General features: G+C 34.6%; 1 pseudogene; it reads left to right on the top strand.

The window, feature by feature from the left end:
* Window positions 1-8,051, top strand: part of LOC115283496 — a 26,726-nt pseudogene extending 18,675 nt beyond the window's left edge.
* Window positions 8,052-8,759: the final 708 nt, after the last annotated feature.

The following is an 8,759-nucleotide window of genomic DNA, read 5'->3' as shown; positions in this document are numbered from 1 at the left end:
TATGAAGGAAATTGAAGAAGACACCAGGAAAAGGAAAAACATTCCGTGCTCATGGATTGGAAGAATAAACATTGTGAAAATGTCATTACTACCCAAAGCAATTTATACATTCAATGCAGTCCCCATCAATGTTGCACCAGCATTCTTCTCAAAACTAGAACAAACTATCTTAAAATTCCTATGGAACCACAAAAAAACCTGAATAGCCAAGGTAATATTGAAGAAGAAACCCAAAACGGGAAGCATCACAATCCCAGACTTTAGCCTCTACTACAAAGCTGTCATCATCAAGTCAGTATGGTATTGGCACAAAAACAGATACATGGACCAATGGAATAGAATAGAGAACCCAGAATTTGACCCACAAGTATATGGCCAATTAATTTTTGACAATGCATGAAAGAGTACCCAGTGGAGAAAGGACAGCCTCCTCAACAGGTGGTGTTGGGAGAGCTGGACAGCAACATGTAGAAGAATGAAACTAGACCACTTTCTTACACCATACACAAAAATAAACTCAAAATGGATATAGGATCTGAATGTGAGACAGGAAACCATAAAAACCCTAGAGAAGAAAGCAGGAAATAGCTTCCTAGACCTCAACCGCAGCAATTTCCTCCTCAACACATCCCCAGAGGCAAAGGAATCAAGAACAAAAATGAACTATTGGGACCTCATCAAGATAAAAAGCTTCTGCAATTCAAAGGAAAAAATCAAAAATACTAACAGGCAACCGATGGAATGGGAAAAGATAGTGGCAAATGGCATATGGGATAAAGGGCTAGTGTCAAAAATCTAAAAGGAACTCACCAAACTCCACCCCCGAAAAACAATCCTATGAAGAAATGGGCAGAAGACATGAATAGACACTTCTCTAAAGAGGACATCCAGATGGCCAACAGATACATGAAATGATGATCAACATTACTCATCATCAGGGAAATACAAATCAAACCCACACTGAGATACCACCTCATGTCACTCAGAGTGGCTAAGATGAACAAATCAGGAGACTGTAGGTGCTGGGGAGGATGTAAAGAAACGGGTACCCTCTTATACCCTGTTAATGGGAATGTACACTGGTGCAGTCACTCTGGAAAACAGTGTGGAGTTGCATCAAAAAATTAACAATAGAACTCCCCTATCACCCAGGAACATCACTGCTAGGGATTTACCCAAGGGATACAGAGGTGCTGATGAGTAGGGGCACATGTACCCTAATGTTCATAGCAGCACTTTTAACAATAGCCAAATCATGGAGAGAGCCTAAATGTCCATCAACTGACGAATGGATCAAGAAGATGTGTTTTATCTATACAATGGAATACTACATGGCAATGAGAAAAAATGAAATCTGACCATTGGTAGCAACGTGGATGGAACTGGAGAGTATTATGCTAAGTGAAATAAGTCAGGCAGAGTAAGACAGATACTATATATTTTCACTCATATGTGGAACAAAAGAAACTTAACAGAGGACCACAGGGGAAGGGAAGAGGGGAAAACTAGTTAAGGAGAGGGAGGGAGGCAAATCACAAGAGACTCTTAAATACTGAGAACATACAGGGTTGGATGGGGGATAGGGGAGAGGGGACAATCAGTGATGGGCATTGAGGAGGGCACTTTGGAAGAGCACTGAGTGTTTTATGGAAACCAACTTGACAGTGAACTAGATAGATGATAGATAGATAGATAGATAGATAGATAGATAGATAGATAGATAGATAGACAAAACAGTGATAAAAAAAGTAAGCCCTCCCAAAATATACTGGCTTGACTTTTGACTAAGAATACCCTTGATTCAATGGAATAACTGGTTGACTCTCTTCTCGCCACAAACTGCTTATTTCACTCAGTTTAGTGAGTCAACTGGTAATAAGTTAACATATTTTGCATTAGCATTAATCATAAACAAAAATGCAAAGGAATGGAAGATAAGAAAACAGTTAGAGGTATATGCACCAGTAGACATACTTACAACATGTCAGTTACTTGGGAGAAGGTAGTGAGAAAGACCTCTTTGAGAAGAAAAATTGCACCTGGTAAAAATTCTATGCACTGTATTTCACCTCTTGTCTCCAAAAATGTAAGCATCAATATTTACTATTGTTTTTAATTTCCATAATTAAAGTATCTATCAGGTAGATAAAAATAAATATAGGAATAGAGCTAAATAAGAATATGAAAGACTAGAATGCACTAAAGGAAAGTTTAATGCTCCCAAATTTGCTTGCTTTTGGTCTTCTCCTCCTTGACTTGACAGTTTATCAATATATGAAAAAACTAAAGTAAGAAGCAGTTCTGCACCGCATTTCCTCTCCATTTTGCATTCTCTGAGTGCACTGGCCAAAGTTTTTTTAAACTTCATACATAATTTACAAGTAGCTGTGTTTCTCAGTAGTTATTTCTGAGCTCAGCCTAAGCACCAAAAAGGAACACAAAACAACACATAGACACATATATTTGTCATTGTCACAGTGCAAAATAGTCTGATTCCACTGCACTAACTATGACACTAGCTACAAAAGTTACAGACCTGGAATATAAAGTGCCCAATAAATAATTAATCTTTGTAATTGTTCAACAAAGCAAGTTGGATATGTATGTCAATTCAAAGTAAGTCGCCAGCATTGTGGAAGTCATAATAAGTAGCTGAAGTTTTCCTTAATAGTGTGAGTATGGGGCATGCTTGATATTTACCAAATTTAGCTGTCTAAGTGCCTGTCAGTCATTGAAGTTTAATTTTAAGCTTTTGTTGAGATAAGAAATGATGATTAGAAAAATCTCATTTACTTTAGAATTTGAGGTTACTTTTAAAACCCTTTGTTTACCTGTTGTATTCTTTTTTTTCCCATCCCAGCTCCTCTGTAGGGAGAACAAAAACACTAATTTTTTTTTAATGATTATTGGTTTATGGCACACCATACATATTTATACTTTGCCCTTTGAGTAAAATGACTATCTTTATGAAATATATGTCTAGGACAAAATTAGAATAACCCATGTATCAGTTACGGTGTTCCCAAGAAGATCAGATAGGATCTATCTATATCTATATCTATATCTATATATCTATCTATATCTATATCTATATCTATATCTATATCTATATCTATATCTATATCTATGTAATTATATATACACACCTATATCTAGATTTATACCTATATCTAGATAATCTAGATACATATAGATTATGCAGATCTATATGTATCTATATCTATCATCTATCTAAATCTATCTCTATATCACCTATTTTTAATCTATTGAGAAACTGATTTCTTTAAGGAATTGGATCACAAGACCGTGCAGTTGTAGAATTCAACAAGTCTGAAATCTGCAAGGTAGGCCAACAGGATGAAAATTCATGTAAGAACTGATGATGCATTCCTGAATCCAAAATCCATAGGACAGACCAGCAGAATGGAAACTGCAGCATTATTTCTATGCTGCAGTCTTGAGGCAGAACATTTTCTGGAAACCTCAATCTTGACTCTTAAGGCCTTGAACTGATTGCATGAGGTTCACTCCCATTATGAAGGGTAATCCTTTAAAGTCAACTTATTATAATTTTTTTATCACATATAAATATATCTTCATGATAATTAGACAAATGTTTGACCATATAACCAAGCACCATACTTGAGCTAACTTGACACATAAAAGAATCCATTGTATCCCAAACACACAAAAACATATGCAAACACAACACCAGCTTCATTATCACTGTGTTTTAAACAACTGACCTAAACATGTTAAATATTTACAGAAAATTTTATATGACATATTTTCAGTAGTTAAAATTTATGGAATACTAAAAATTAGAACTTTCTTTGGTGGTTTTGTGAGAATTATACTCTTCTTTTTGCTGAAACTAATTATATGACAGTTAATATGCTAATCTACTGAGAATGAAGTTGGCTTCCTATGAGTAGGTTTTCTTTTCTGCCATTTATGGGTGTTGAGATTTCCAAAGTATCTAAAATGCTTAGAGTTTTATCTTTGTGTTTTTGGCAACTGACCAACACACCTTGAACCAAGCTAAAAAACTCTCAAAACAAAATATCATTTACCTAATAATATTTTGGAAAAGAAACACCACCATAATATTTGATGGCCTAGTTTAATAATTGAAGGGTACAAGAATGCCATTTTGAAATTATACTGCTTGCCCTCCATGACACACATATTCAGAGGCTTGGATAGTTTACCTATGTAAGTCACTACAATGTGAGAGAAGATGAGTTTTTGTATCCACTACCTGCTATGTCTGGATCAGTACCTGTGTTTGAAAACTGATTTGATAATACTTAGAATTATTAGTTAGTGGCCAGTTTTCTTCACTTTTCTCTGAAGTTTATGTTAATAATGTTTTTTTCTAGACAAACCAACGTACTTTTCCATAGGTTACCAGCTTTATCCTCTCAGAGAGGTCTTTCTCACTACCTTCTCCCAAGCAACTGACAGATTGTATGTATGTCTTCTGGTGCATATAGTTCTGTTTTCTTATCTTCCATTCCTTTGAGGTTTTTTTATTTGATTATGATTAATGTTAATGTAAAATATGTTAACTTCCTATTGGTTGGCTCAATAAACTGAGTGAAATAATCAGTTTGTGGAGAGAAGACAGTCAACCTGTTATTACATTAAATCATGAGTACTCTTAGTCAAAAGTCAGGCCAGTGTCTTTTAGCAGAGTTTATTTTCTGATAACTTAGAATAAGAGAGTGATTAACAGTTCCAAAACTGAAGTCATATTTCCAGGGTTTGAATTCTGGCTCCAAACTTTACTAACTACATGACCCTGATAAAATTATTTATACTTTCTGTGCTCCCCCCTCAGCCATAAAATTATTTCTTTTAGAAAACTATTTTGAACATCTTGATCAAACTCTTACTTCTATCAATAGAAAACTAAGGCCACAATTTAGCTTAATCTCAGGCAATTAAAACACACACTTTATTAAACTTTGGTCATGCCCACTAAAATTAATTGAGACCTTAGCCCTTTGCTAGACTCTTTCTTATGAGCTTGGAGGAAAAGATAATAAATCCAGCAAACAAGATCCTTCTTTAATGACTATGGTCCCTATCAATTTTGGTTGGTTTAAACTAAAATTAATTGTATACTCCTACTTTAAGTTTTTGTGATTATCTTCCAGGAAATTAATATGTGCTTTTCAAACTAAGAAAGTATTTTATGTGCCAAAACAGAAAAACTATGCTGAGAAAATATAAAATAAAACAGTTTTAAAAAAATAGTGTTAATTTGAAGGTCAGATTTTGCTACTTAAAAGGACAGCCTAGTTAGTGGATTATTAAAAGCTTCATTAATAGTCAATGAATTACTGGTTGGAGTCATACTTTTGCACAACTGCTAAACCAGGGATAGAATTTATTCACTTAATTTAAATCTGATGCTCACAGTTCTCGAGTGATTTCATTATACAGATGAACTGACTTGTCCATGACAGACTTTTCCTCTTGGAGTTTGATATACTTCATGCACATTAATTTCTACAGAGATCCAAAGCAACCTGTACCTCTAATGTGAGTTTTGAATAACTATATTTTAGTTACTGAGGGAGCTAGAAAGTTGAGATATATTGTGGGCAGAGTCTTTTAATCTCCTGTGTATATACTTAAATACTGTAATAATAATTCAATTAACTTCCTTTATGTTCAGTTTGCAAAATTTCAAAATAAACTTCTGTTTCAAAAGATTAAAAAATACTATGAAATCACAAGAATATATGGCCACATTGCCAAATCCTGATAAAAATAGGAACTCTTTCACCACCATGTTTATAAGAGTAGTCATACATTCAACCTAGCAATTCTCATGAACATATATAAGCAACTATGTGATTTTAATTAATGGACACTTAAAATTCCACAATTCTGACCCTGACCTTCCCTATCTTCTGAATAGTGAGAAATACCATAATGTCTTTTCCTTCACTCAATTAAATAGGCAAGTGGAAAAACTGAAAAACTGCACTGTGCTTTCCTTAGTTTGTGTTCAACGGAATGGGAACAAATTATGCACTGTGGAAACATCAAGCTTTCTGTGCCAACATTAGTGAGTCAAGAAATGTTTCTCTACTAAATTATTTCAGGGGCGCCTCTGTGGCTCAGTCAGTTAAACCTCCGACTTCAGCTCAGGTCAGATCTCACGTTCGTGGGTTCAAGCCCCGTGTCAGGCTCTGTGCTGACAGCTAGCTCAGGGCCTGGAGCCTGCTTCCAGTTCTGTGTCTCGTTCTCTCTCTGCCCCTCCCCCTCTCATGCTCTGTCTCTCTCTGTATCAAAAATAAATAAAACATTAAAAATTTATTTAAAAAATAAATCAATTATTTCACTAATCTTCAGCCATCAAAGTCTATTCTGCCTATGATTATGCTACTGGAAGTGTAGATCGATATGACGAGATGGATAGCCCCTGAGAATATCAGTGAGGTCTGTATAGGCAACACAACAAAGGTTTGTTACCAATCAAGCAATTAATACTTGAGGTCACAGTATTATGGGAGGAGTTACCCATTCCACACATAATGAACATAGAGTTTTCCTTCTTCCTTCCTAAAAAGCAAGCACTAAAGCATCTTCCTGTTGGATAAATAAATCTCTTCACAGTCTACTGACTTGATACACTTTTTTATTCAATATATCACACAATAAAAAACAATAATATTGCACAGTGCATCTGCAATGGATGCTTGAACTATATTAATATTCACTGAGTTATCACATTAAGACATGGTTTTATGTAGATACTAGAGGGAGACAAAAATCATGGTAATATATCTTAGGCTCCTGTTTCTCAACATTGAAACTGAATAGTCTCAAAACTGTACATAGTGAATAATCAAAATATTGCAGTTATGAATTACCTTGAAAAAAAGTTAGTCCTTGTATATCAATAGTGTCAGAGATTTAAAGCAGATTATTCTATCTAGAAAATGAGATCAGAGCATATAAAAGAAAAAGTAGTTTTGGAAAATCACAAAGTGCTCAAAATAAAAACATAATGAGCTAGCTGTGTTGCCTATATATAAATATCCTGTTCAAAAAATTCTTTGAATAAACAGGAACATCTTGAGTACAAGAAGCACTGTGAAAAGTATATAAACTTTCCTAAAAATCCTTTCTCTCCTTCTTTTTAATGAGTGATCCAAACAACCTGTTCATGTAATAGATATTTCAAAATTTCATAATTCTTTGCTTTGTTTATAGGTACATTGTTTAAATGCTTCTTCAGAATCATAGAAAACTACGAAATCTAAATAACATGAATAAAGTTTTGCATATTCTCTTTCAGTTCATCTGACTGTGCCAAGGAAACTTCTAGGGAACAGAAGTCAAATGAAACACGTGTTCATTTGCGTTCTCGAGTGGCACTGCTTGGGCAGATGGCAGGTTGCAGGGGGCTGGGTCTATGTAGAGAACAACTAGTGGGTTTGGCATATCCCATCGGGGTCCCCGCAATGCTGAGTGCTGCCAGGGAGTCCCATCCACATGGGGTGAAGTGTTTGTCCTCCCCAAATGGCAATCTTGGATCTAGGAATTGGGAAGCAGTAGATTTGGGTAATGAAGAAAGAAAATATAAGTTCTTAAGATTTATGGGAGCAGGAAAGAAAGAACATACTGATCATCTTCTTATAGAAGATCACAAATCAACATCTCACAAACAGGGGAAGAAGGCAAAAAAAAATTAATGAAGAACTGAAGTCTCAATATCAGCATAGTTTGGATAGTAAATTATCAGGAATACATAGATGAGTTTGTGGACTTCGCTTCAGTGAGATAGAAAATTATGATGGAGAAGGTGATGTTGGAGATGATGATAATGATGATGATGATGATGATGATGATGATGTCTCACCTGATACTGAAAGTCCAGATAATTCTAAAAGTGATTCAGAGTCAGAAAAAGAAGAATATGCTGAAGAACTTCAAGCTACTGAGCACCTTGATGAAGTGGAAGATCCCAAAAACAAAAAAGATGCAAAAAACAACAGTAAATAATGTTTGTTAAATCCAGTGGTTCATAACTCCCACTTAGTCTTTGTATTAAAAGTAAGCCTTATTGTTATAATGCACGGTATAGGACTGCTCATACAGCACAGACCTTTGTATTATAAATTTTAAAAGGCCCTTTTAAATAATTACACAGAATATTTGCTTTCAAATGCCGTGGATTACACTTTTATGGACATGACTATAACTGTGTAAAGAATAAGAGCTGTATAAAATAAGAAATACAATATTCAATTTCCTTTCATATTAGCATTATCAAACCTCTAATCTCACCTTTTTACCCCTTCAGATAGTTATGGAGGAAACACTTTATTCTGGTAGCTGTTTCATCTTTATTGTTGCTTCATATTTTTCTCTTATAAGAAAGTATCTGATACTGTGATATGTTCATGAAAAAATGTTCAGTGATTATATTTTGTTGTAGTAGAACTATTCATCATGGATGTATCTGCTGCCAATGACAATCTATATTGGTTACAAAAGATTAGGTGCTTAGTTTGCTCTTACTGATTTAACTCTACTCTTTTGGACAAAGCAACATGAGAACAAATACTTTCACGCTTATTAGGATGGAGTTGCAACTATCATACATTTGGAATGTTATGATCCCAAGCAGTCTTTATATGACTTGAATTATATTGTATGTTAGTATTTTTAAATAAAATCTGGTCAATTTTTACAGAAGAAATTATTTCTCTGATCATTTGACCCTATCTATTTAG

This window comes from Suricata suricatta, chromosome X, assembly GCF_006229205.1.
Source record: "Suricata suricatta isolate VVHF042 chromosome X, meerkat_22Aug2017_6uvM2_HiC, whole genome shotgun sequence".
In the NCBI taxonomy this organism is placed as follows: Eukaryota; Metazoa; Chordata; class Mammalia; order Carnivora; family Herpestidae; genus Suricata; species Suricata suricatta.
This window is presented reverse-complemented; position numbering and strand designations above follow the sequence as displayed.